Here is a 27,150-nt window from a genome sequence, read left to right as displayed (position 1 = left end):
GCTTATCCCGACCCTGTTGCCTCCTGGTGGCCTCAGAGCCAGCTGTAGTAGCTAGGTGAGGACACCCCAAGTGGAGCTAGGGTAGACAGGGAGGAAATTGGGAGGACAGGGCAGTGGTGGGGTGCGGGAGTCCTGGGAGCTGTGGCTTGAGGCTGTGCTTTAGTGTGTCACCTGTGAAATGGGAACACGAGAGAAAAATGGGTTGAACAAATTCATACGCCTGATGTTGTGTCTGGGAGAGGGTGGAAAGATCGAGGGGCAGGAGTCTGGAGGGACAGTCAGCCAGGTCCAGGCAGTGACTGCAGGAGCACTCTGGACCCTGTGTCAGTTTTCCTGTGGCTATGTCAGCCATGATGCCACCCTGGGGGGCTCAAAACAGAACAAGTTGAGGGCTGGGGTTGTGGCTCAGCGGTAAAGCGCTCGCCTAGCACATGTGAGGCCCTGGGTTTGATCCTCAGCACCACATAAAAATAAATAAATAAAGGTATTGTGTCCAACTACAACTAAAAATTTTAAAAAAAGAGAACAAGTTGAACATCTCTTATCTGAAATGCTGGGATGAGAAGTATTTCAGTTTTTTTTTTTAAAAAAAATTGTAATATATTCATATACATAATGAGATGTCTTGGGGATGGGACCCAAATCTAAGCATGTATCTATGTGTTTCATATACGTCTTAGACGCATGACCCGAAAGTAGGTTTACATAATATCTTCACTAATTTTATTATTATTTAACAAAGTTTCATGGTATGGAATTTTCCACCTGCAGTGTCATGTCAGGGTTCAAAAATGTTGGAGGTTTGAGCATTTGAGATTTTGGATTTGGGGATGAAGGATGCTCAAAAACTGGTGCAAATGTGCCTTCCAGTTTTGGTGGCCCGAAGTTTAGGATCCTGGTGTGGACAGTGTTGGTTCCTTCTGTCACCTCTGAGAGACAGTTGTTCTGGGTCTCTCCTGGCTTTTAGTGTCTGCTGGCCGTCCGCAATGACCCTTGGTTTGTAGCTTCGTGGCTTTCTCCTTAGACTATCTTTCCTTCTCTTAGAAAGGTGCTTGGGTTGGATTTAAGAACCACCCTAATTCTGGGGAGTTCATCTCTGGACCTTTAAGTTATTTACATTTGCAAAAAAAATCCTTTACCTACATAAGGTCACATTCACAGTTTCCAGGTGGACATATCTTTTGTCGACCTACAACACATGGTCTTACCTGGAAATACCACCCTGTATCTTGATATTTTCTTCTTCAAAGAAAAATACAGTAGCCAGGTGTGGGTGGCCCGCTCCTGTAATCCCAACTGCTTGGGAGACTGAGGCAGGAGGATTCCAAGTTTGGAGGCCAGCCTGGGCAACTTAGCGAGACACTGTCTAAAAACAAAGATCATTGTATTGTCATGAGCAGCTAATAAAAAAAAAATTAAAAAAAAGAAAAATCAAAAGAAAGCAATTCACAAAAAGCATGACATTATTTAAATATCGGAAACAAAAATAAACAATGTACATGATCGTAAAAAAAATAATAAAAAATAAAAATAAAAAGGGCTGGGGGCGTAGATCAGCGGTAGAGCACTTGCCTAGCTTGTGCAAGGTCCTGGGTTTCATCCCTAGCACTGGGGAAAACAAAGTCTTAAAAAAAAAAAAAAGAAAAGAAAAATGTTCTTTTCGGGCAATCTACCTTGGAGACACATACCATTGGGGTTCTGTTTGTTGGTCGGTGCCACTTACCATCTGTATGTCCTTGGGCAGATGACCCAGCTGCTCTGTGTCATGGAGATAGTAATGGCCCTTTCCCTGTGGGGCTGCTAGGAGCAATCAGTTCTCAGGCAGCCCTGGGACAAGGGGAGGGTGTGGGAGACAACGCCTTTTATGATTACAGCAATCAGTAAAATGGCTTTAAAAATCGGACTGGTATTTCCGGAAGAGGCTGAATTTCCGTTTGGTTAACCTGCCTCACTTGTGATGTACTCACTTCTAGGTCTCTATCCAGCCTGGCGGGGAGGCTATTGTTAACATACTGCTGCTGCAATAATGTGACACTTAGGTCCTGGTGCCTGGGCAGTCCCAACAGAAAGTTCTGGAAAAGCGGTCTTGCCAGGTTGAAGGGGCTGTGCCTTTGTGACTTTGTGAGCTGTTACCACTGTGCCCTCCAATGGGGTCGTGCTGGTTTGGGGTTTGTGTGTATGCCTCTGCCACGGCCCACCTCCCAGTTTGCAGACAGGGAGGTCTAACAGGGGAGTGTATTTCTCTTGGTTCAGAGGTGGGACATCTTTCCATGTTAATGTGTCTTCTTGAGGTTTCTTCTCTGGCAGGCAGGGTGGGGGGTATTTTCAGACCTCCATATCCCACCCCCCCACTATAGGGAGTCAGGTGGGATGTCCCTGCCTCATGGCGGTGGGGGGAGACTTCTTATCCTACTGGGGTCTTCGTGGCTGACTTCAGGGACAGGGAGCTGCTGCCCCACTTCACAGAGGACCTGGGCGTGGGCCAGGCTGGCATGGATCTAAGTGGGGGTCACCCACTTGCTGGGTGACCTCATGCTTATTTTCCAGCATCCCTGCCTGTGCCTAGAGTCTAAGGGGTCCAGGGACTTTTGAGTTTCTCCATTAGCTGCAGTCATGGGAGGTGAGGTTGGGTTTTACTCCTTCAGATCCCCTCCCTGGGCCACCAGCCAGGCATGTCCCCCTAGAGGTGGCCTGTGTTTTTTTTTTGATGGCTCACTGTGATGCGCTGGCCTGCCGCCTGCCTCTCCCTGGGCTCCTGGCCACCATCAGGATATTTTTGGGGGCTCCAGCACAGCACATGCCTGATGGTGGATTCAGTATGCCGCGGTGTCACTGGGCGCCCTTTACTTCTCAGGAAGTGGCGCGACGTCTCCCTGAGATTTGGCACCCAAATATAATAATGAAAATGACTGTTTACCCCACATCTGCTTGTGCCAGGCGCTGTGCTCAGTCCTTTCCCGAACATTATCTCATTTAATTCTCAAAAATGTCCTGGTTGGACGAGGAAAAGAGACTTGAGAGATGGGAGCTGCTCAGGGAGGCAGGTGGCCAAATCCGATTTCAGCTCAGATCCGGAAGCCCCACAGGAAGAGGCCCAGGGCCATGCTGGGTTCTCCCTTAGTAGGAGGGAGACCCCTGGCCCTAGGATCCTAGGAGATGTCTTGTCCCAGAGAGTGTCTCTGGCTTAGAGTGACCACACTGGGCGTGGGCCAGGCTGGCATGGATTGAAGTGGGGGGGTCACCCACTTGCTGGGTGACCTGAGCAGCCTCTTATTTCCCTACTCTGAGAAACAGGCCTAAACAGGCTCTTATTGTATGGGATATGTTCCAGGGCTTAGGACTATTTTGGAATTGTAGATGGCAGAGGGCTCTCTGAATCCTTCCCATGAAGAACAAACCGAGGCCCGGAGAAGGGGAGGGATTGACAGAGCTAATGTCCACCCTGGGTGACCTGTGGCCTTCCATCCCCCTTGTGACCTCAGCCACTAAGTGCAGGCTGGTCCTGTTGACTGCTCTCTTGCCAAATGCCAGGCTAGAAGACAGGCCATTGTTTGAGCCCTTTGGACTCATGTAGGGAGAAGGTGGAGGCCAAAGTCCTTACAAAAACTCTTGGGGAGTGTGTTGCCCCCATAAATTTCTTAGATAGTGACAGGCCTGGCCTTTCCTTCTATTTCATGTCTCCGAGAACCCTCTGCTCACCAGAGCTGGGCTTCCGGGTTCTGTGGAGGTGAAGTGTGGGCCTGTCTGTCTTTCCAGAAATCTGTCTATAAGTAAGTATTACAGGATGCTCCAGGATGTGATGGGGCCGCTTTGTCACTTGGGGGGACAGTTGAGTTGTTGGTTGCTTATGAATTCATCCACGGTTTGACTTGGGGATCCCTAATCCTGTGGGTAAGCAGCTGTCCCCACCGATCCCTGGGTTGAGTAGAAGTCTCTGCAGAGGGCTGGGTATTGAGCAGAGAAGGCTTCCAGGGGAAGGGACTCTGGGTGCTTGCCTTCTGGGGGTTACTGTCACACCTGTGCCCTCCAGAAGAGGCGTGTACAGCCCCGGGAACCCTCAGAGGGCTTTTCAGAGCCGTCCCTGGGGACTTAGGCCCAGAGGTCTTCAGCCATCTGCCCCTTGGGAGCCCCTAGATACTTGCAAGGGAGCACAAATTAAAAAAATACCAAGCCCTGAGCACGGTCACAGTCCTGGCAGCTAGGGTGGCCCTCTGTGTCACAGACCCCTCTGCTCACTGCCAGGAGGCCTGCTTCTGAGCTTGGGGTGTCATCCTGGACCCTGCCCTTCCCTCCTATTCCAGAACTTGAGCTCCCTTCTGGGGGAACCACCTTCCTGTCTCTTTAAGGTCCCAGACCCTCCGGACAGTGCGACTGTTCCTCTCACTGGGAAAATCAAAGAAGAGACTTTCTACTGGCCGCACCAGGATGGCTCACCTTCTGGGACCCGCCTTTCCCCTCCCTGAAGACGGCTTGTTACCCCGCTGTCTCTCGGGGGCCTGGCACCTCTCACATACCCAAGGCCATCGCTGTGTCCAGGCTCCCTCTTACCGCTGGACCCTTCCCTAGATGCTGATCAGGAATGATTCCGTGCAGAGGTGACCACTGAGAGCCCACAGGGCCGGCGGGGGGGAGCTGGCATGGCTCCCACTGGCCTCAGGACACTCTAGGGGACAAAACAGAGTTCTGCCCCAGGGAGCTTATGTTCCAAGGGCAAGGACCATATAGACTCCATCTGAGCAGAGACCTGCAGGCAATCAGGGAGGGAGTGGGAGGGGGTCCGAAGGAAGAGGGGCCACGGGAACAGTATTTCTTGCATTCTCTTGTTCTTACAGCAGTGAGCATACCTCCCCCGTGGCCTGGTCTAGGGGTAGCCATGTCTCTGCTGAGGGCTGTTGGGTTTGGATTTGTCGGGCTGTGATTTCGTTCAACCTGTGTGTGTCTCTTCATCTCCTGTTTTTTTTTTTGGTCGGGAGTTGAAGTTCATATCATATAAAAGGAACCCTATTAGGCTGGGCATGGTGGCGCACGCCTGTCACCCTAGCGATATAGGAAGCAGAGGCCGAAGGATCCCAAGTTCAAGGTCAGCCTCAGCAACGTATGGAGACCCTCGGCAATTTAGCAAGAGCCCGTCTCAGAATAAAAGCTAAAAAGGTCTGGGGATCTAGATGCGTGGTAAGGCTTCTGTGGGTTCCATCTCTGTTACCAAAAAGAAAGAAAGAAAGAAAGAAAAAAAAAAGGTCAAATGAACCATTTGGAAGTGAACATTTCAGGAGCAGGGAGGGCACTCAAGATGTTGTGCATTGACCGCTTCTGTCTAGTCCCCCAAGACATTTCCTAACCCCAATAGTAAACCCCGTAGCCATCTGCAGTTCCTCTTCATTCCCTCCCTGCAATCACCAGGCTGCTTTCTGTATCGGGATTTTCCCAATCAGGACATTTCATGGAGCATGTGGCTCTTGGTGCCTGGCTTCTTTCATGTAGCGTCCTGGTTTCAAGGTTCACCCGTGTTGCAGTGTGTGTCCGAATGCTGGACAGCACACCACTGTGTGGACAGACCCCACAGAATTTTTGTCCGCGTGTCACTTGATGGACACCAGGGTTATTTCCACCTTTTGGCGGTTGGGACCGAGGCTGCGGTGCACAGTTGCGTGCATGGCTTTGCTTGAACACCTGTCTCGATTGTCTTGCTGTATACCCAGGAGTGGCATTGAAGGGGCAGGTGGTAGCTGTGATTCACTTTTGAGGATCGGTCTTTGAAAGCTGTCTCCCGGCTCGAGAGCCTGTGCTCTTGACCTTCCTCTGGCCTCTGCCTCGTCTCTGGGCTCCCTCTGCCCACAGAACTCCTCTCTGGGGTTCCTTTGCTCACCCCAACTTCTTTTCTTGACCTTCGCCACTTCGATGTCTCTGAAAATATTCACAACAGGGTCTTGGTGCTCTGGGGTGTCACCTGGGCCTGCCTTACTGTTCACCCCGTGGCTCTGTGAAAGCCTCCTGGAAGCCTGGCTCCCTGACCCTCCATCCCCTTCTTCCCACTCCTTCCCCAGGGCTCAGGCCTCTTCTTATCCACACTCCTTCCCCTGCACCCCTTGGCCAGCCCTGGGCTCTGCACCCTGGGATCATCTCTAGCCCAGATTTTACTTGCCATAGTGACCCCTCCCCTGGAGGTCAGCACTGGCTCTGACCTCTGAACCTCCACCCTTCCCTGGAAGTTGGGGCTGCTGCGTGCTGAGCGACCTCAGTGGGATGCTTACAGTCACCGTCCAGGCCTGGCCTGCTCTGGTTAGTGGGTGGGGAGGGCTGAACTTGGGGCCCATGGTTGGGGTTGGCTGGGCGGCTCCCAGCTGTGGCATTACTGTGGCTGTGGGTCTGGGCACTCCTCACCTGAGAAACAGCACAGGGACTGTAGTCTCCCTACTAGGGTTGTGGTTACCGTGACCCAGGCTGACTTGTGCCCGGGGCTGGGAGTGGGGCTTGTGGAGGAGTCCAGGGCAGCTCTCTTCCTGAGTTGCTGTGACTTCTCTGGGTCATGCCACCAGCGCTTCTCAGCTCCAGCGCCCCCAGGTGTAAGCTGCCCATCCAAGTCCCAGTGTTATCGTGTGTCTGGGGGTTCCCCCAGGTCTGGCACGGAGTTGGCGATCCGTGTGTGTTTACTTGGGGTCACAGTCTGTTGGCTGGGACCCACCAGGGAAGGACCAGTCTAGTTGCTCGAAAGGGTCACCAAGCAGACAGATGATAGATGGACAGATGCCCCCAACAGGAGCCCTCTCCCTTTGTTTTGCACCCCCAAGCTGCAGCTGCTCGAGGCGGGGGGCACAGTCGCAGCGGATCCCCCACCCCCTAATCAGCCTGTCAGCATTGAGGGCTGGCAGGAGCCCCCACTGGGGCTGTGCCCGAAGGCTATATTTGGAGGGGCTCCAAGCCAGCTGCTCCCCTCAGTCTGGGGTTCTTCTGCTGTGTATAGTGGGGGTTTCGTGGGCCCCGACCCTTCTTGCGAGTGAAGGAGGCTTTCTCAGCCAGTGAAGCCCAGGCAAGTGGGTTCAGGAGATGGGGCCCAGGGTGGATCGTGTAGACCAGGTTTGGCTGCAGATGGTATAGATGTTGGTCGCTACAGCACTGGGGCAGCGTGGGCAGATGTGGGTTGTGAAGATAGCTGGAAAGGCTGACGGTGTGAGCAGCACTGAAGTGCGGCCTTAGTTGTGTGGGCTCTGGGACCATGGGGAGGACCTGGGCAGCGTCCACCTGCCTGAACTTTGCAGGCACAGCGAGTGGCGTGCTGCGTAGACACCTGTGCGTGGACAGTCACAGGTAGGGAGGGCATTTGTGGACAACCTGGGGCCCCAGGTCCCACGGACCTATCGCTCCCTTGCGCTCTGTGTTCTGAACCTTAGGAACTTCTGTCCCCTCCTGTGCAGCCCGCTGCCCCGGGAGGGGTCACTCCTCCCACTGCAGAGTTGAAATCTCAAACCCACACGTGTCTCCTGTGACGTCCCTGGCGAGGCTGCCTCTGTTGTACCCCCTGCCCGCCCACCTTGGCTGCTGGGGCTTGTAGAAGCACATGGGTCAGAGGCTCACGTAGCTTGAAAGTTTAACTGGTGTTGGAACCTCGATGTCACATAATAGCCTTGGAAAGTGTTAGGGTTCTTGTTCTCCACTGTGTGGATGAGGACCCCGAGGGATTTGGGGAGGGGGTGCTCCTGATGCTTCCCTGAGCTATAATCAAAGGATCCAGCCCTCAGAAGCCCAGCTTCGGGACCCTCCCAAATGATCTGTACCCGTGGCTGGATGTGCCCCCCCCCGGCTGGCCCTGCTACCCCCCTGTTCCTCGGCTTCTGCAGCCCCTTGAGGGCCCCTCCACCATGTCCTTGAGCACCCACTCTCTCCAGCACGTGGTCTTGTTGCACTTAGACCCCCTAAGGTCCAGCTCCCTGCTTTCTGTTCCGGTATTAGGGATTGGACCCAGGGGCTCCCACAGGCTAGGCAGAGGCTCAATCACCAAGCTGCCTCCCCAGCCCTTTTTATTTTATTTTGAGACCGGGTCTTGATAAGTTTCTCAGGCTGACCTCGAGCTTGCGATCCTCCTGCCTCAGCCTCTCAGTGGCTGGGATTACAGGCGTGTGCCTCCATACCTGGCTCCCAAGGCCCGTATTAGACCCAGAGTGCACAATTGGATCTCGTAGATCAGCTGTCATACCCGTAATCCCCTGCCACCTAGCCCCCACCCTGAGCATTGGGGCATACGCCTGGCCCATGGTCCGAGGCTGGGAACATCCTCCCCGGGCCACTTAGCTGTGCTTGTGCTCCTCAGAATGTGGCTTCTCCAAGCTCAGATTTATGAGGGTGCGACGGTGGGCACCGTCCCTCTGTAGGGCACTAGTGCTAGGTTTTTCCTTTCCCACCCACTGAGCTGGGAGAGGCCACAGAGGATGTGCTGGAACAGACGGGGTGCTGGGGTCTGAGCAGTGGTCCACTTGAGTCTCCAGTGTTTGCAGGTCCCCTCCCTGTGCCTCATCTGTAGAGTTAGACCATCTGACTCCCAGGTCTCCTACGAGGTTTCAACGAGAATCCAACTATAGTACCTGGGGGTCGGCGTTTGACGCCCGGCAGATGCTCCCTAAGTGTAAGCTCCCACGATCGATTTTTGTTGTGCAAATGGACATGGAGCCCCTTGCTCTGTGCCCACCCCGCCCTGGGGGGACGCAGTGATTTCAGAGAGGACTGGAGGCTCAGACTGAGGCTAAGGGGGTGGGGAGAGGGAGGACAGTGACTGCTGTGTGGTCAGCTGTGACAGAGCAACCCTGGTGCTGCGCATCCTGGGGAGGAGAACAGCTGGGGAAAGACCCGGAGGTGGGAACTTCTGGGAATTCAGCATTGAAGGACCCCCGAGGCTCTACCAAGCGTGGACACAACCGTAACTACCTGGTGTGGTCAATACGGGGGTGGATGGGCTACTTCCTGTTCGACCCCTGGTTTCTGGCACGGAAATGATGACCGCAGAGTTAATGATAGGAATACTTCTTGATGCTAGTCCTGACTCTACGGTCTTCATGAGCTCGGTGATCCACAGGAGAATCATGTTGTGTTGACCCATGTTACAGGTGGGAAGACGGAGGTGAAGCTGTCTGCCCAAGGGCTTTCAGTGACCGAGCTGCTGCTGATCTCCGGGGAAGGTTGTGCACTGGCCTGGGGCGAGGGGGAGGGTGTGTGTTTGGGGTTTAGGTGAGACCAGGGAGGAGCCTCTGTGCTTGGTGGGCAGGGCCATTTTCAGAGTGTGGTCTGGCCCGGCTTGCTGTGTGATCCAGGCCGTCTCTGGGCCCTGGGGCCTCTGTAGCCTGCCTGGGCTGTCCCCTGATTTCTCAGCTGGGCCACAGTCCTGCTGTTCCTGGGTCCCGGTGAGGTCTGGCACCGTGGCCACACTGGGCCCTCAGAGCGTGGGCAGGGGACAGGGGACACTCAGAAGTGCCAGCTGTCTTGGCTTGGAGTCAGAATGTAGGGGTGAAGGCCTCGATGACGATGGAGCTGAGGGCTGTACAAATCTGGAGTCTTGTCGTCCTGGAGTCCTGTGAGAAGTCTCCAGGTGACAGGCGGGAAAACTGAGGCCCGGAGGGGGTGGCAGGGTACCTGCTGGTACATAGACAGGGAGTCAGGGGGCCATCGCGCTGCTGGGCCTACCAGGTGCCCTGCCAGGTGCCCTGCCAGGTGCCCAGTCTGCAGACAGCATGTGGGATGGCCATAGCTACATCTGCTGGGTGTGACTTGGTGATGGCCTCGTGCTGGGGCCTGGTCCCCGATGCCCACCTCAGCCCTTGGAGGGGCCATTGGTGCCCACTGATGGGGACACTGAGGCCCGGGCAGAGCCTTGCTGGGCAGAGGCTGGCCTTCTTATAGCTCAGAGGAAGCAGTGGTTGTGGGATACCCTGGGGGGTAGACAGGGGTCCCCTGCCAGTGTTGACAGGATAGGCCTGTCCTGGCCGGGGTGCGGGGCTTCTCTGAGGGTGACAGGGAGAGGTTGGTGCTGGGATTCAAGGGCCGATTCAAGGGCCCATTCCACGTGTCATGTCCTGCAGTCACAGAGCTGGCCAGGCTGGGCCTCCATGTGGTGTCTGGAGGTGGGATGGGCATTGAGACAGATGTCCCCAGCAGGTGAGGGGACCCTGTTTGGCTGCATCTTCTGCCCCGGACCATTCTCACTTCCTCCAGAGCTGCTCCCTGGGCCCAGGTGTTTGGGAGGCTCTGGCCAGGGGTCCGTCCAGGGGTCTCACCGAGAACCTGGACAGGAGCACATTGTCCGTCAAGGCCATGTCTGATTTCCATTCTTGGCTGTGTGACCCCAGGCAAGTCTCTAGCTCTCTGGGCCTCAGTTTCCTCGTCCGCGTGAAACAGGCATCATAATGTGCCTAACCGGTGAGGCTACTCTTGAGACTAAATCGGGGACGCCAAATGCTGTGGCATTAAAGGCACAGGCTCTGGATATGCCTGTCAGCCTTTGCCTGCCCAACTCTGCCTCTTCCAGGCTGTGTGGCCTTGGGTGAATCACTTGACCTCTCTGAATGTCAGTTCCCTCATGTGTCAGATAGGATAATAGCTGAATCTGCCCTGTAGGGCTTTCTCAGGGCACTGCAGGGCAGTCCAGGTAGCTGTGACCAAAGTTCCTGTCATGGGCTCTGGAGTAAGGGCCATCTCAGAGAATACAGGAAACCTTAGCTATTCAGGCTGGAGAGCGAGAGTCCACATCCTCGCCACCGCCCGAGTGGGGGTTGTAGGCTCCCGCTGCCTGCAGGGAGCGGATCACCGGCAGTTTCATCCCCGAGCACTCTTGTCTGATGAAATATAAATAGCATGCAATGTTTTCGAGCATGGATAGGAAAACGTCTGTGGGTCGGGCCCTTCCTCCCTGCCCTCCCTCCCTCCCTCCCCTCCCTGCCCAGCAAAGGTACCTGAGGCCGATGAGCTGGCCGCGGGGATGAGCAAGAGAAGGGAGCTCGTGAATTAATCATCACATGATCTGGGCTAATGCACTGGCCACGGGCAGTGTGTGCAATTAGTGCATTAATTGTCCAGAGAGGGCAACTTTTGTATGGGTGCGGCCCAGCATCCCCAGGTTTGCAGAGTGCCTGGTGTCTGGGGTGCCTGTTTCTGGGGCTCTGTATTTTTGGGAGTGGGCACCTCCAGGGTATTTCTCTCCTGCTGACTGTGCCTTGAGTGGGCTCCCCAGGACTCTGAAGGGACCCATTCCTGGAGTTCAGCCAAGTCAGCTTGATGTGGATCCTTGGACCAGCACCCCTGCTCTGGCAGCCCTCTGCTGGGGCAAGGACAAACAGGCCAGGGGGGGATCAGGAGCTGCGGGCAAAGCAGGGGACTTAGCCGTGCCCACTCCCAGCTCCTTTATTTCACCTAGTCTCTTTGTGTTCAGTGTTTGGGTTTTTTTTTTTCTTCCCTGCTTTTGAACCAAGGCTGTCCCAGACTAGCCTCTTCCTGCCCTGTTGCCAAGGTGACCAAAGTGGCTCTGCCGCCCTGTGGCCATTGCCAGGGTTGGGTGAGGGACCATGGGGTGTGCACATGTGCGTAGCCATGGACATGGATGCGTGTGCGTGCTTGCCTGTGTGTACACGTGTGTGAGAGCAGATTCAGGGGGACGCCTCCAGGTGGGCAGCTGCATGTGGACACGCACAGATCCAGGGTCCGGGGAAGGACGCAGGCCCCTGCGCATGCACAGGAGTGCACACGTAGGTGGGTTGCACACTCAACACCGTACCTGTGTGTGAGGCGGGAGCTGCTGGCTGACTGCTCCCTTCTCAGACCAGGGGCTTCCTTCAGCACCAGGCTCTGCCCAGCGCCTTCTCTGGCCGATCCAGTAGCCTGCACGAGTGGCCATAGGAGTGAATGTGCTGCTCTCAGCCCTTGGCAGCTAGGGTGCCTGACACCAGGCCACCTCACAGCCCTGCCACTCACAGCACCCCTGGGGTGTCCTCCAGGGGCTTCCTTTCCCACCAGGGGGATAACCTAGGAGTGCCCAGGGCACTGATGTCTGGCTGTCCAAGTGGTCATCACTCACCAGTGCTGGCTGCCCGTCTTTCCTGTCTCATATCCCCTTAGGGTGCTTTCTGGGGTCACCTCCCAAAATAGACATCTTGTTCCCAAATCCTTGACTCAAGGTCTGTCTCTGGGGAAAGGCTAGGAAAGCACGAGTCCCTCCCCAGGCTGCGTGCCGGGCACACTCAGGGACACGCCACCAGCAAGGGTTCCATGCAGTGCTCTCATCACCTGCAGGCCGCCTGCCGTGTGCTGGGCCCTGTTCTGGGCGCCGAGCAGAGACTGATGCCATGAACCCTTCACAGCTGCCCCAGGGAGGGGCACAGACGAGGCCCACTTTATAGATGTGGAAACTGAGGCAAGGATCAACGATGGCAGCCCGGGCCTGGAGGGCGGAGGCGGAGGCTGGGCGTGGTGGTGGGAGCCTGCAGAGACCTGGGAGGCTAGGCAAGAGGTTGGTCCGTTGGAGAGCAGCCTGCCAGCTTCGCGAGACTGTCTCAAAATAAAAAGTAAAAAGGGCTGGAGATGGAGCTCAGTGGTAGAGCACCCCTGGGCTCAGTTCCCAGTCCCACCATCGGGGGAAGAAAGAAAAGGAGGAGGACAAGATAGAGCTGGCCGAGGCTGGGACCAGCTGTAGACAGAACTCGCCCCCCCAGCTTGACACCTGCCCTGCTGCGGGGGGTGGAGCCAGCGCGGGGGTGGAGCCAGCGCAGGGGTGGAGCCGTGTGGGGGGTGGAGCCGCGTGGGGGTGGAGCTGCGTGGGGGGTGGACCCAGCACGGGGGTGGAGCCAGCGCCAGGGGTGGAGCCAGAGGGGTGGAGCCAGAGGGGTGGAGCCAGAGGGGTGGAGCCAGAGGGGTGGTGCCAGAGGGGGTGGATCCAGAAAGTGGAGCCAGAGGGGTGGAGCCAGAGGGGGTGGAGCCAGCGCGGGGGTCTGGGGGCCTTCATATTCGTCTTTACGCCCTGAAGAGCCCAGCTGGCAGCGTCCAGTCACACACCTCAGTGACCTCCCCAGGATGCCCAGCTCCCAGGCACTGGCTGGTCATTCTGTCCTGGGCTGTTGGGGTCTCTCTCTGAATCTCTTTCTTTTGAAGGAGTAGGGTGGTCCCCGAGTCGTTGAGAGGTGCATACAGCAGGTACAAAATAAAAACTCCTTTCTTCCTGAGTGGGGCAGGGAAAGCTTTCCCTGGGACCCTCCATGTCTGCCCTGCTGCTCTTGGAGCGGAGACCTGCTGGTTGTGCCCTAGCTCCCCGAAACTGACCTCGTCCTCCTAGGGCCAGCTTTGGTGAGAGGCACCAGCTCAAGGTCACAGAGCAGCAGGGCCCAACAGGAGGTAGATGTTAGGTCCCTGCCCCGCTAGCTCTAGGCTCTGCCATCACCGGCCTTCTCAGGCACTAGTTTGCTGCCACCCAAGCATTGGGGGCCACATAATCAGAGAAAGCTTCCTGGCAGGAAGGTGATTCTAACCCAGGTGTGTGGCTGTGCGTTCTATTGGAGACACTAGAGCCAACATCGTGGGTCTCTGCAAAGTCCTGAATTCTCACTTCTACCCGCCATGAACTTTGTGCTAGGGCTTTGTGGCCTTGGGCAGGAAACTTGCCCTCTCTGAGCCCCAGTTTTATACCTCTGTAAGAAGAAACAATAGCATGAAGGAAATGGTGTGTGTCATGGTGTGAGGTGTTCCTCACACACAGAAGGCATGCAGAACCAGTTTGTTGGGGTTGGAAAAGCATGAGTGGCATTAAGAGGTTGGTGCCAGGCGGCACTGGGGTCAGAATGGCCTTAAGGAACCTGTTCACCGCACTCTGGCTCTGGGGTGCCTCAGTCTCCTCATTGTGAGGTGGAGCTATTGAGAGCTGTACCTCACCCAGGACCAAGATGAGGTGATACCTGGGAGGCCAATGCTGTGGACACCCCCGTCTTGCCTTCTGGAAACTTCCTCAGTTTCATGCTCCTGGCTTGGGCCTCCAGCCCCCGTGACTGTGGGTTTGACCTGGGAGATGGGAGGTGGGACAACAAGAGGAAACTTGAGGGTGGGAGGGTCAAGTTCTGGGTTGGCCCTGCCCAGACCTCTGAGCTGCCCTTCCCACCCTCAAACTCTGTCCTATCTCACTTCCCTTCCCTGACTTGGCTCCTTATTCTGGCCTCAGGGCCTTTGCACTTGCTGTACCTCTCCTTGAAGCCCTGCTTCCTGTTTTAAGACCTGACTGTCTTGCAGTCAACCTCGAATCTCACCTTCCTGGGTGGCCAAACTGCACTTCCTGCAACCTTCTACATTATCATTTATTTTCTCCTGGCATGTCTGACTGTCTCTCTGTTAGGAGCACTGAGGGGCAGGGCGTACGCAATGGTACCTGGCCCTCTCATTTTATTTTGAGACAGGGTCTCACTAAATTACCTAGATTGGACTTGGGATCCTCCTGTCTCAGCTTTCAGAGTTTCGGGGATTAACAGGCGTGTACCACCATGCCTGGCTTCGGGATGACATTTTCTGCACGCATGAGAGAACCCACCTAGGACTACAAAGGAAACCAGAAATGTTGTGTTGCTTATCAAGACAGTATCTCTAAATGTGCGATGTAGTAATTAGCATGCAGCCGCCTGATGAGCGCCTACAACCATCCAGACCTGGTTGCAGCTGCACTGGAGGCGGGGGGGGGGGGGGGGGGGGGGGGGGGAGCAGGTGCAGCCACAGCGTCTGCAGCGCGGTCTGTGTCATGGCCGTGCCTAGGCGGAGGCCAGGCGTCGCCGGGAACCGTACAGCCTGCAGTTTGCAGAGAGGCTGGGGGAGACGAAATTGCCAAAATCGCCATTGGTTCCTCATCGAGTTCCCAGACCCGACTTGGAACCTTTGGAGCTCCATGAGGAAGACAGGGGACCTTGTAAGGGGCCAGTAGCACCTTTTCTGTGCTCCTCAAGGGGGTCTCAGTTTTCTATCATCAGCAATGTCATTGGAGTCCCTTTGTTAGACGCCAGATCCCGTCAAAGGGTCAAAATGACAAAATTTAGTTTAAATATCTTTGATGGCTTTATTTTTTGATTCTAGAATTAGGCAACACTTTATTCCGTAAAACAGAATAAAAGTGTTCCAATTGAACCCAGCAGAGGAGGTTGATGTTACAGGCAGAGAAAGGCTGCAGAAAGCAGAGCCCAAACAAAAACAGATTGGGAAGCGACTTGCCTTGTAGAGGGAAGGCGGGGTGGGCAGAGGAGACAGAACAATGAAAAAATAACTGGTTAGTTAACATCATATATATATATATATATATATATATATATATATATATATATATATTTTGTGTGTGTGTGTGTGTGTGTGTGTGTGTGTGTGAAAGGATTAAGGCCGAGAGCTTCATCGTCATGCAGATTAAAACTGGGCTGACTGGGGAAAAAAAAGTGGGAAGAATCTCTCATATTCCTGGTTTCTTGGAAGCTCAGATAAAAAGCTTGGTTTCAGATTGCGGACATTGAGCTTTGGCAGGAGTGACTCCATTTTGGTTTTTAGTCTGGTCTCGGAAGGTCAGTGCAGGAGCTGAGTCCCAAAACGATGGCCTCCTGTGATGTTTACCCAACACCTGGGTTCCATCCAGAGCCCTTCTGGATCATGCTGGGTTGTTACAAGGACCATAGAGCCTGCCCTTGCCCTTCATTGGGTCCTTGTCTCCTTGGGCAGGCTTCCTGTGGGTCTGGGGAGCAAGAGAGTATCCTGTGACCTGGGCTTTAGTTTCCTGGCCATGGTGGGAGAACAAGGGCCAGGGATCAGCTGCATCACCAGAACTACTCATGTGGCCATTAGAGATGCCCAAGCCAGGCCTCGGGAGAGTTCCGGCAGGGTCACAGGGACAGGAGGAACCCCCCTTCGCCTCACTTCTGGGCTTGGCTCGGAGCCCCCCTTGGCTGGCCTGGCAGAAAGCTGACATTTCCTGTCCTGAGGGACAAGCTCAGCTGGTGCCCTGAGGATGACAGCTCTGTGCCCTCCTGCTGAGGTGGCCCTGCTGGGACCGGTTAATAAGGGGTGTGTGTGTGTGTGTGTGTGTGTGTGTGTGTGTGTGTGACCGCCCCACCTCCAGGTCTCAGGCTTCTCCCTGTGACAAGGTCAACAGCATTCTGAGGGGTATCTCAATTGGCCGTCAGGAAAACTGAGACCAGAGGGTGGCAGTGTCAGAGAGGGTCCCTAGAGGGGGAGGTGTCTTGGGACTGGCTGCAGCTCTACCTGCTGTCTTTCCATGTAGGCCTCAGGGCACTTTGAGGGGCTCAGAAGCAGACTCCTCGGTCCTAATTCCCTTCTCTGCCTCTTCCAGGAACCTGACCCTGTGCTGAAGGGTCCCTCTGGGAACTCCAGACCCAGGTGTGTGGGGGGGAACTCAGAGGGATAGGTAATGGGGAATTGAAAGTGGGCGTTGAAGGATGTGTAGGAGTTTGAGGGCAAATGGAGAAGAAAGATCTTCCCGTAGGGGATCTGTCCTGTGCAAGGGGAGGGTGCACAGGCCAGATCTGCCCAAGTTGTCTGTGTGTCCTCTGTGGAGCCTTCTCTGCCCGCCCTCCCCTCTCCCTGGTATGCTCAGCTCCAGTCCCTGGTCACCCGTCTGGCACCTGGAGTCCCAGCCCAGCCTCAGGGGCTTTATCGGCTGTTCCCATTTCCACCAATACTCGGTTCTCACATTTTTTTTTCTCATTAAGGTGTCCAGTCCAACACTTCCTCCTCAGAAGCCTCTGGAGTGGTCCCACTGGTCCCTGAAGTCACCCTGGTTCTGTCTTCTCAGTACATTTTGCCAGTCTTGCGCCACCCCAGGTGTTGGCCCCAGCATTAGAATCTGCCCAGAGCAGGGACTCCCCCATGTGAAGGCCGAGTGGGACCCGCTGCAGCAGGTGGAGAGGTGGGGCATGCCTGGGCCCAGGCCTGGGCTGTACTCTCAGTTCCCTGCGGTAAAAGGGGGCGTGGTGATGGGCCCTCTGGGAGTCACCCTTTCTTCCTGGCCACCTCATCTCAAAACTCAGCCTCCTGTCCATGCCAGATGGACCCCAGGGCTCCCGGTCGTCTGTCAGGCCTTCCCAGGGGATATTCTACTCCGGAAATAAGGCCAGATTTTAAAATGGGGAGGAAGGGAGGGAGGGAAAAAAAGAGAAGCTAAGAAAGCGACCATCTCTGTGTTCTGTCAGCAGAGTGGGTTGGATTTTGGAGGCTGGAGCCCTGATCCTGCAGGTTTTAGGTTGGAACAGCTCATTGGGGAATAAACTCAGCCCCCAAACTGGGGCCTACCCTGCTGAGAGCCAGGTGGGCCCCAGGGGATCTTGGTGAGTGGGGGCTGCAGCACAGAGGGGCCAGGGACAGATGGTAGGCCTTGCTCGGTGGCTCATAGATTGGTGACCTGGGACATGGCTCCTCTACGCAGCTAATTTCCTGCCGTCAAACATGCTGGTGCCATCCCTCTTGAACTCTCTCTGAGAAAATGAGCTGAAGCCAGGGATTCAGTTCCAGGGGCCCAGGAAGGTACTAAAGGAGGAACAACAGAGAAACCTTGACAGGCTTCATGGGAGGAGCATCCTTTGAGGTTTCTAAAGCGTACCTTGAGTTCTGAAAGGCAGAGAAACGCATTTCAGGGCGAGGGGGCTGGCTTGTCCTGAGGCCCTGAGGTGTGGATGTTCCTGAGATGTTGAGTGTCACGTCAAAGAAGAGTCCTTCTCTAGCTCTCTGCTCATCCCCACTGTCCTTTTCTTGTTGATTCATAAGAACTCTTTGCATATGGGTACATGAATCCTTTTTTTTTTTTATCACAAAAGATTTATCATTTGCCTTTTATTTTATTTATGATGGGTTTTTGGTAAGCCACACCATAAACATTTTTATTTTGGCAAAATTTCCAGTCTTTTCTTCAGCAGTCTTTCTGGATCCAGGTTGCCGCTTGTCTCTTTGATCTCGAGTCCCCTGCTCTTCGGTGCACGTGCAGAAAATATCTGAGAACTTGAATTAAGTGGACATTGGAAAGATGACAGCTGTGTGAAAAACAGAAGCTCTGAGATCTTTGCCCACCTGGGTCACAGATCCCTTTGGGGTTCCTTCCCATCATGACTATCTGCTCACTCCTTCCTGCCGGAAGTAGGGGTCCAACTGAGGCCCCGATCTCTGGAGTGAGGCAGGGTCTCAGATGACAACAGGGGTAGGCTGGGAGACAGGAAGTTTCCGCAGGGGAATCACAATATACTGACTCATTGCAACCTCGTGAGATAGTATTAACTTGATTTAGTCTGATTTTTTACGGGTGAGAAAATTGGGGTCCAGAGAGGTAATGGGATTTACCCAAGGCCACGCAGAAAGGAGCAGAGATAGGACTTGGATCCAGGACCTTCTTTTGCAGAACTCTCTTATGGCTCTCGAGCCCCTTGGGATCAAGTTCAAGCTTGCTAATAGGATACCCAGTGCTTTGGGGGACCTTGGTTTCTTTTTGCTGTCAGTGTGACACCTTGGGCCCCGTGCCTGCACACAGTAGGCATTCAGGAGTGTTCCGCTTCCCTGTTAGGATGACAGTGATGTACCCCTTCCAGGCCCCAATCCCTTAGGGTGCTGGGGTGTTGCGATGGCCCCCCGATTTGCAGACAAGAGCAGGGAAGCTCAGAGGTGGAGAGAGCCTTCCCCAGACGCAGCGTGTGAGGAGCTGAGCCAGAATCTGCTCCCAGATCTGAGGGACTCTGAGGGCCCTTCCGAGACCCAGGGTGACCTGAGTGGCTCTTGGCTCCTCCCCTGAGCTGCGGTGGGGCTCAGTCTGGGCTCTCTCTGTTCCTGCTCACTGCTCCTGGGGTCACTGACCTTCCTCCAGGAAGCCTTCCTGACGTCTCCCCACTGGGCTAGACACCTCCCCTGGGCTCCCGAGGGCTCTGACGTGGCTCTGACCAGCTGCGCCGTGACCGCTAATTTCCTTGCTGTCTGCCCTGCTAGGCAGGGAGTCCCGCGAAGGCGGGTGCCTGCTGGTTCCTCTTCAAGTCCCCAGTGCCCAGAGCTGAACTTGGCATTGAGCAGGCCTTCGGGAAGGGTTAGACAGTCAGAGACAGGCCAGAGAGGGACAGAGACATGTCCCAGATCACCCAACAAGATGGAGCCCCACGAAACCCCCCAAACGCCTTTAGGTGCCCCCCGCTCCTAGGATTCAACAAAAGCCCAGGAAAGATGACCGCAGTAATCATCCCAGAGAGGGCACAGAGGGACCTCTGTCCTCTGTTGCTCCCAGGGGCCTGGGGCCAAGGACACCCTATCTCCCCTGCCCCCACCCTCTGCAAAGGATGTTCTCAAGATAAAAATACAACCAGAAACATTCTCTGGTGTCTGGTGATGTGACTGTCATCCACTTTGATGGGGCCAGAACCTCTTGCCCTGGCCTCACCTCAGGGCTCATGGGGTGGGTGTCCATCTCTCCTGGCCCCTTGGTGCAAGGCTGTCCAAGAGGTCAGCGGATCCAGCCCCTGTCTCCGGACTATAGATTGCAAAGATCCCTTGCATTTTCTGCAACCAGCACTTACTGAGCCCCGTCTGTGAGCTGGGTATGTTCTGGGCACTGAGGAGGTTGGCAGCCTGGTTCCTGCCCCCATGAAACCTTGGGACGGGGTCCTCTGGGGGAGGGTCAGGCACATGTCAGCTGTCTGTCAGGTTGGGCCCTCTGTTTCTTCTCTCAGCTGTCACATCCCAGCATTCCCCACTTCTTAGGAACCTGCACTTATTGTGTGTTTGCTGTGTGCCAGACACCAGGGACATGTCTTGGTGGATCCCTGATGAGAGCCTCCTGAGGTGAATGGGGTCTTCCCATTTTTTTTTGTTTTGGCTGGTGAGCTGGAGGCTCAGGGAGGTGCCCCCGTAATCTGGGGGTGTCATGCCTCTCCAGGGTGACTTGTTGATGATGATGGTGGCTGCCTCCTGAGCCCTGCTGATGTCAGGTCCTGTCCCTGGCCTTGGGCCTCCCGACACCACATTCAATTTCGTGGGCACATCCTCTGGGAAACCAGGCAGGCGGCGGCCTCATCCCCATTTTGGGAGGAGGAAGCTGAGCCTCAGGAAGGGGAAGTGCCTTGCCCTGTCCCCTGGGTGGTTTCAGCTTTGGTCTCCGCTGCCAGGTTTGGCACAGAGGGAGGTTCGGGATCAGTCCCGCCCTGCCCTCGCTTGCTGGAAACCGCAGGCCAGGCCAGCCTGTCTGGCCCTCTGTCCAGTGGAAGCACTGCCCCCCACCCCCAGGTCTAGCCTCCCTCATCCGGGGTGGTGATCATGACCCAGGAAAGAATTTGGTGAACTTGGGAAGGTTCGCTCACTGTGTGGGTTGTGTGGCCACTGCACACTGCAGGGTGGACAAAGAAAATCCTGGACAAGGTGTCTAGAGACCGGGGTTTTTAGGACACTACTTTGCTGGCTCTGCTCTGAGCCTCAGGGCTCCTCTGTGGAACTCACAAGATGAGGAGGTTAGGGCTGGAGTTTTAAGTCTGGAGGAAGCTCCTTCCAGGAAACAGAGGGAGTCAGGAATGAGGTCTTGAGAGCTGGAACTCTGTGGAGGTGGGCTGTTGCCACAGGGCAATAGGGAGCCAAAGAAGGTTCGGGAGGAAGGGCAGGGGTGAGAGGTAGGTCCTCTTCATTTGCTGTTCGTTATTTGGCCTATCCTAGGCTCTCAGTGACCAGGGGCAAGTGACTTGCCTCTTTGGGCCTTTTTTTCCTCATGTGTTCAGTGGGCAGAATGATCCTCCCGTGAGGGTTTGAATAACTGGTGTCAGTGGCCGAGCACACAGCCCAGGCCGGGTGCAGTGTGGGCTTACTCCCTGGAAGGGCGTGAGATCTCAGCCCTGGCCCAAGTCCCCACCATGGGTTCCCGGCTGTGTGACGTTGGTGTGTGGTACAGCCTCCATGAGTCTCATCAGTTTTGAGGGTGAAAGGGCCGAGCAACCAACCCTGGTCCGTTGCAGCTGCTAAGGGAGTAATGGGGGGTGGGGGTGTGGGGAATCAGGAAGCCCAGGGCTGTGGGAGGCTTCAGGGGGGTGAAATGACTCACTTGGAGTCACGCAGCGTGTGAGGGGCAGAACTGGGATTTGAACGCATGCCTGGGCACCTCTAAAACCTACCACCGTCACACCTGCCTAGAGGCTTATATGATATGGAGGTGACTCACCAACCGTTCCCTTAATCCCTAGCCAGAAAAGCCAGTGTGGGACAGTGTGACAAACAAGACATGACTGTACCCTTGGATGGGGCAGGGCATATGGACCCAGTGCCTGGGAGGAGGGAAAGATTGGAAGTAGCTCAAGGAAGCTGACCTCTTCAAAGTCACAGGGTCCCTTCCCACCATCTACCCTTGATCCTCACAGCATGTTGGAGCGGGGGGCGGGGAAGGCAAGGGGCCTCTTTGACCAAGGGCCACGTTGATTCTAGGGGATTGCTGACACCACGTGGTAGGTGTGCATGCCCAACGGAAGTCCCTGGAAAGTGTCCGTCCGTTCGTATAGCTATTCACGCTCTGATGTCACCTGAGCACCACCTCATCCATCCATTCCTCTGTCAATCCAGCCCCTCCCCCTTAATTCATCCATTCACATGCCCACCCTTCCAGCTGTCCACAGCTGGCCCCAGGATGGCATGGGGAAGGCTCAGCAGGTGATGGCCAGGAGCACAGGCTGGGGACCTTTGGAATACTAGGAGAATCGCCCCATTACCTGCCTCTCTAGAATGGGAACAGAGACAGTGCCAACCTTGTGGGGTCGTGAGGATTCCGTGTGTAAAATATCTATGCCCGTGTCTCGCCTGCAGGGGGTGCTGATATTGGCAGCTGTTACTTTTCTCTGAAGAACCATCTCGTTCTGCCCTTGTCTGGCTCTTTGTGCAGGGGGTTGTGGACAGTGCCTGAAGGCTGTGAAAGTGTGGGGGCATCAGAGGCCCAGGCTGGGGGGGCTCCTCCACCTCTCCTGGGGGTCTTGAGTGAAGTGAAGTGTAGTGTAGGTTTGTGTGAAAAGTTCTGACTCTCCCTTTGGGGAGAGCATTGGCCCGAGCAGTAACTTGGGTTTTCCTTGTTCACTTTAGGGTCTTCTAGTGACCGGATCCTCTCCAGCTGGTGCCTGGGAAATGGCAGCTGCTGCTCATCCAGCCCTGAAGAGTGTCACTTGTCCGCTTAGCACCATTACTTAGAAAATAGAGTTCAAGAGGTAAGATGAGGGTTACTGAGGCAAACCTGTCCGGCTCATCATCCGTCCACCAAAGGCTGATTGGTGGTCCCCTCACCCACTTCTCTGTCTCTTCTTCTGCCCGTCCACCCACCTCTCTGACCTCTCATTCACCCTTTATCCATCCAGTAGTTCGACTGATGCACCCACCTTGCTATCCGTCCACACATCCATCCATCATCTATTCATCCATTCACTGACCTGCCCATTTATCCGTCCACTCACTAATCCATCCATACACCCGCCCATCCTATCATTTTCTTACTCATTTTCCCCCACCCATTCCTCTGCTTGACTATCCATCCACCCACTTCTCCACCCACCTAACCCATACGTGTATCTGGTCACCCTATCCGTCCACCTACCCATCTGTCAGCCCGATTTATCCGTCCATCTGCTTGACCACCCACCTGTGCATATGTCTGTCTCTCATTCATGGCTCTGTCACCTCCTCATCCCTCCCTCTATTCTCTGCTTTATACCTTCAGTCTTTCCTCTGGGCAGGGACCATTTCTTGGGTGCCTCCTCTGTGCCGGGCAGGCCCTGGCGCCACCCCTCTGGGCCTCTGGGGTGGTGTCAGAGATGGGGTCTGGGCAAGATGAACCCTCACACAAGGTAGAAAGTAGCTTTGGGCCCTAACAGGGCTAGAGAACCCTAAGAAAGGCTTAATAGAGGAGGGGAGAGGAAGAGGCGGGGCAAGAGCAAGTCTTAGAGAAGCAGACTGGCCTCGGTGTGGACAGCCAAGAGGGGAAGAGTCTTTGCCACCTGAGGCCCCGTGAGCAGGAACCCAGGAGAGGGAAGTTCCAGTGTAAGTCATGGGGAGGTGAATTCAGGAAGAGAAGGGACCACGAAAGGGTGTGTTGTTGTCATGGTTACCGCTTGGGAAGTTGGAATTCAGTCCGGCTGGGGACTCCAGGGGAGGCACCCTGGAACACACCCTCAGAGTGATCCATCCAAGGGGCAGGGAGCAGGGGGTCTTGAGCCATCTGCTCCTGGCCCCCACTGGCTGTGCACAGGCCAGAGAAAGTGGCCGGAGAAAGCTTTTGAGCAAAAAGACACCGGTGTTGGCTGTTGGAATGGGTAGGTCGACCTTGAAGTGGTGACTCTGGTACTGACCCCCCGGTCCGCAGCACTGGCACACACTGTCCTATCATGGCTGATTCTCTCCTCAGGCCCTGCGTGGGCTTGGTGCAGAGAGCCTCCACTGCATAGATCCCAGATGTCTGCAGGCCACGGGCCAGCACCAAGGGCAGAGGCTGCTGGAGTATCTGTAGAGGAGTCTGTCTGGAAAGGTGATTGGGCATAAGAGAGATCCCTTTCTTTAGATTGGGAGGAAAAAAAAATGGCAGGTCCCTCCCAATTCTCCATCCCCCTCCACACCCATGCGCTGCTCTTACCCGCCAGCCCCCAGCCTCTTCTCTGGCCCCTGGCTCCTAGCTCTGGCCATGCCCCCACAGGGATGTGGAACCCTTGCTATTCCATTCTTTGAGCAAGACCTGGCACCAGAGAGAACTCTGCAGCCCCCAGCCTCTCAGGTCCTGTGGAACTGACCAAGGAAGTCCTCTCAGAGCTTCTCATGCTAAGCCTGATGGATGGTGACTGGATTAGAAAGATTTTGCGGCAGCCCAGCACTTGGTGGACCAAAGTTCTGTGATTGATTGGTGATGACCGTGGGTGCTAGCTATCGGGAGAGGTGTACAGCAAGCCACCACTGGCCTTCCCTGCATGGACTTGGGGGCTTCCTCATGAGGTTGTGAGTACTTTGTCCCTGGACTTTCAAAGAGAGGGCAAATGGCCACGGGTCCGTGCTGGTGAGGATGTGTAAAAATCTCCACTTTACGGTGTAGGTTCGGGCAGCTTGTCTGTCTTAATCGTCAAACAGATTTTGCAGGGGATTGGGTGACTTGAGACTGGACTGCAGCGTCGCCATCATCAGGACTTACGACCTTGGGTGTTGGTCTCACCTGTGTTCCCCAGATTGGAAGTACCACTCCTTAAAGGCTGTGTGACCCTCAGTGAGTGACTCGATCTCTCGGAACTTTAGTTTCATCCCGGGAAATTGGGGGGCTAATAGCCATAGTGTTATTAGAGGGATGAAATGAGTGAGGTTATTAGAACTTTTATTTTTTTAAAGTTTTTTTATTGGTACATGATAATTATACAGAATAGTGGGAGTCATTGTGACGTAGTCATACACGCACATGACATAATTGAATTAATCTTAACTTTTAGAAGACTGTCTAGCAGATGAACGGTGAATATTTGATAAATTTTGACCATTTACTCCTAACTCTGAAGGGGTCCCTCCCCAACTAGGGTTCTCTGAAGGAGGAATTCTGCTGGTGTTCTCTTTCTGGGACCCCATGTCTTTGCGTGGGCCACGTGGGTCCTTCTACCATCCCCCTCCAGTCTGTGCTTCTCTGTCACCTGGGAATGTGGGCCCGGGCCTTGTCCTGGTTTCTCCCGGATGTTACCGAAACCTGAGGTGCCCAGAGCCTCAGGGACTGGGCATGGGGTGTCCTACTCCATCCGGAGACACCTCCCGGTGACTCTGAGGCCCCACCCTTGGGTCGGGTAGCAGCTGCTGTCTGGTGTCCTCTCTAAAAGCTCCAGCCTGGGTCCTGAGAGGCTGCATCTACAGGAGCCTAGCTGGCAGGAAGCAGGTTGCATGGCTGCCGGTCCTGGGACAGCTTCACCACCTCTCGCATGGTCTGTGCCCCCTGTCCTCTGCCTGCTGAATTTGCTTCGAACGCCGCCTGTCTGGTTTGAATCGCCTTGTCTGGCTCAGGTAGCAACCCCAGCGCCTCTCCCCGTGGCCCCCATCATTGAGGCCTGGAACTCGTCTGCTGTGTCTGGAGCACCTCCTCCTGGCTCAAGCATTCCTCTGTAACCTCTTTTTTCTCCTTTGGCCTTTGTTTTCCTACGTATGACATACGGAGCGAGCCTCGTTGCTTGCTGAGGTCTCTTCCAGAAAAAAAAAAAAACAAAAACAAATTCTCTGGCTTTCTTTGCTTATTTGTTTTTACCATATGCACCCCATTCAACGAGAGTCAGACAGGCCTGCCTACCTCGGGCTGAGGGTTCTGTCCTACATTTCTTAAATTGAGTCCTTAAAGACTGCAGAGTTTTGTAACCTTGCCGCCACGCCTGTGTTTGTGTGGGGAGTGTTCCATTGGGCATTTGGCAAGTGTGCGGTACCAGGTTCCTACTCCTGAGCCTCTTCTGGGTCTTTCTTGTGGTTCTGTGTTCACTAAATACTCAGCCAGGGGACTCTCCACATCTCTAGGAGTCTGTCTCTGATACACAGGCGTGTGCAAGTGCGCGCACGCACACACAGACACACAGACAGACACACACACACACACACACAGAGTAAAACAAGATCCCAAGAAGCTAAGGGCTGACACTCTGGGGGTTCCAACTCTTTCTCTACTTGGTTTTGGGGTGTTTCTTTTTGGACAAGAGACTTTGTTCCAAGTCAGTTTCTGGCTCTGAGAAATGGGGAAGCCGTTGTGAACTTGACCTTGCGGATTTTTCTCTGTGTGGTTTTTTTAGGAGGAACATCAACTGAAGTGGGAGTTCCCAGGCCTGTATGACACTGTCTAGGTGGGTCTCAGGTGCCCAGCCCTGGCAGAAATGCCAGGAGCCATTTGTAGCACCCTTGCCTGCCCGGTAGCTGGCCAGAGGCAAAGCCGCTGGCCACTGGGAGCAGGGGCCAGGCTGTGTCTGCCTGGCCTTTGATTCTCTGCGATTCTGTTTCCTGCAGGCCTCCATCTGCTCAGAGCACTAGCTGGAGCAGCCATGACTCGATGGACATCCCTCCAGGCCTCCAGGCCACTCAAACCTGCCCCCTGTGATCTGGCGGCCCCCCGCCGGCGTCTGAGTGCCCCGACCCTGGCCACCTCCCCCTGGAGGGTCCGGGAATCTGGGGCTGAATCATCTCTCCAGAACAGTCCCGGGGCTCCCCACCCCTGCCAACTCCCCTCCTCCTGGCCCAGGCAGAAGGAGCATCTACCAGTATGGCCTCAGGCCTCAGCTCCTCAGACCCAGGGTGAGGGGGTCAGCTGGAGCAGCCGTGGGGGAAGGGCAGAGGAGGACAGGTGTTCTCCCGCAGAGCCTTGTTCCGTGGTGGAGCACTTTGCATTAGACGCGAGGGGTTTGAATCTCAGCTCTGCTGCTTGCTGGCTTGGTGGCTTGAGGGCAATCACTTAACCTCTCTGAACCTCCATTCAGGGAGTAGATGTGACAATGGTAGTTACCTCCGTAGGTTGTCAGAAGATGATCTGAGGGCATTAGCTGTGTCTGGTCTCAAGGTACCAAGCTGTTCAGCTCTTGCTGAGGTTTTTCAAGCCTCTATAGCTCTGAGCATCTTATACCCAACAGGTCACAGGGCTCAGCAGCTCCGGTCCAGCACAGACCCTGAGGGTGCTTTCTGATGTAGCTAGTAGTGTGGCCTTCCTCCTTACCTGAGGTTGGAGGCTGTACCTGGCTCCTGTGGTCTTGGTCGGGAGCTGCGTGGCACAGATGGGCTGAATCCTGGCATTACCACCTTGGGCCTGGTGTCCATAGTGGGTGCTCAGCCATCTGGGGCCTTCTGGACACCTCAGTGCCTTTCTGGTTCTGTGGAGGCAGGTATTAGAGGCTCTGTCTGGCTCTGACCTTGTGGCATGACCAGGTGAGGATTGGGGTACACAGGGCCTCCATAGTAGGCCCAGCAGGTCCCAGCAGGCTCCTTTGTCCAGCTCAGCCTAGCAAGACAGACGACTGTACTCCAGATGACATCAGCGGCCATAGGACTAGGCAATGCTTTGACTCCTAGAATGACACCAATTGGCCTGTGTGGCACTGTGGGGCGAGGGGCAAGGGTGGCCCAGCCTGTGCATCCCGGGCCTGAGAGCAGGTTGTTCTGCTGTCCAGGTACCATGAGGTGCCGCAGGGC

At 55.1% G+C, this 27,150-nt stretch overlaps 1 protein-coding gene across 1 annotated transcript in view; it reads left to right on the top strand.

Moving 5' to 3' along the window:
• Positions 1 to 27,150, top strand: part of Kcnj12 (potassium inwardly rectifying channel subfamily J member 12) — a 37,612-nt gene that overhangs the window by 7,325 nt on the left and 3,137 nt on the right. Inside the window, exon 2 of the mRNA XM_027921471.2 lies at positions 22,072 to 22,193. The gene's annotated coding sequence lies outside the window, so the exon portion shown is untranslated. The remainder of the gene's footprint in view (positions 1 to 22,071; positions 22,194 to 27,150) is intronic.

Source organism: Marmota flaviventris, chromosome 17, assembly GCF_047511675.1.
Source record: "Marmota flaviventris isolate mMarFla1 chromosome 17, mMarFla1.hap1, whole genome shotgun sequence".
Taxonomy (NCBI): domain Eukaryota; kingdom Metazoa; phylum Chordata; class Mammalia; order Rodentia; family Sciuridae; genus Marmota; species Marmota flaviventris.
The sequence above is the reverse complement of the archived record's forward strand: the minus strand, read 5'-3'. Positions and strand labels throughout refer to the sequence as shown.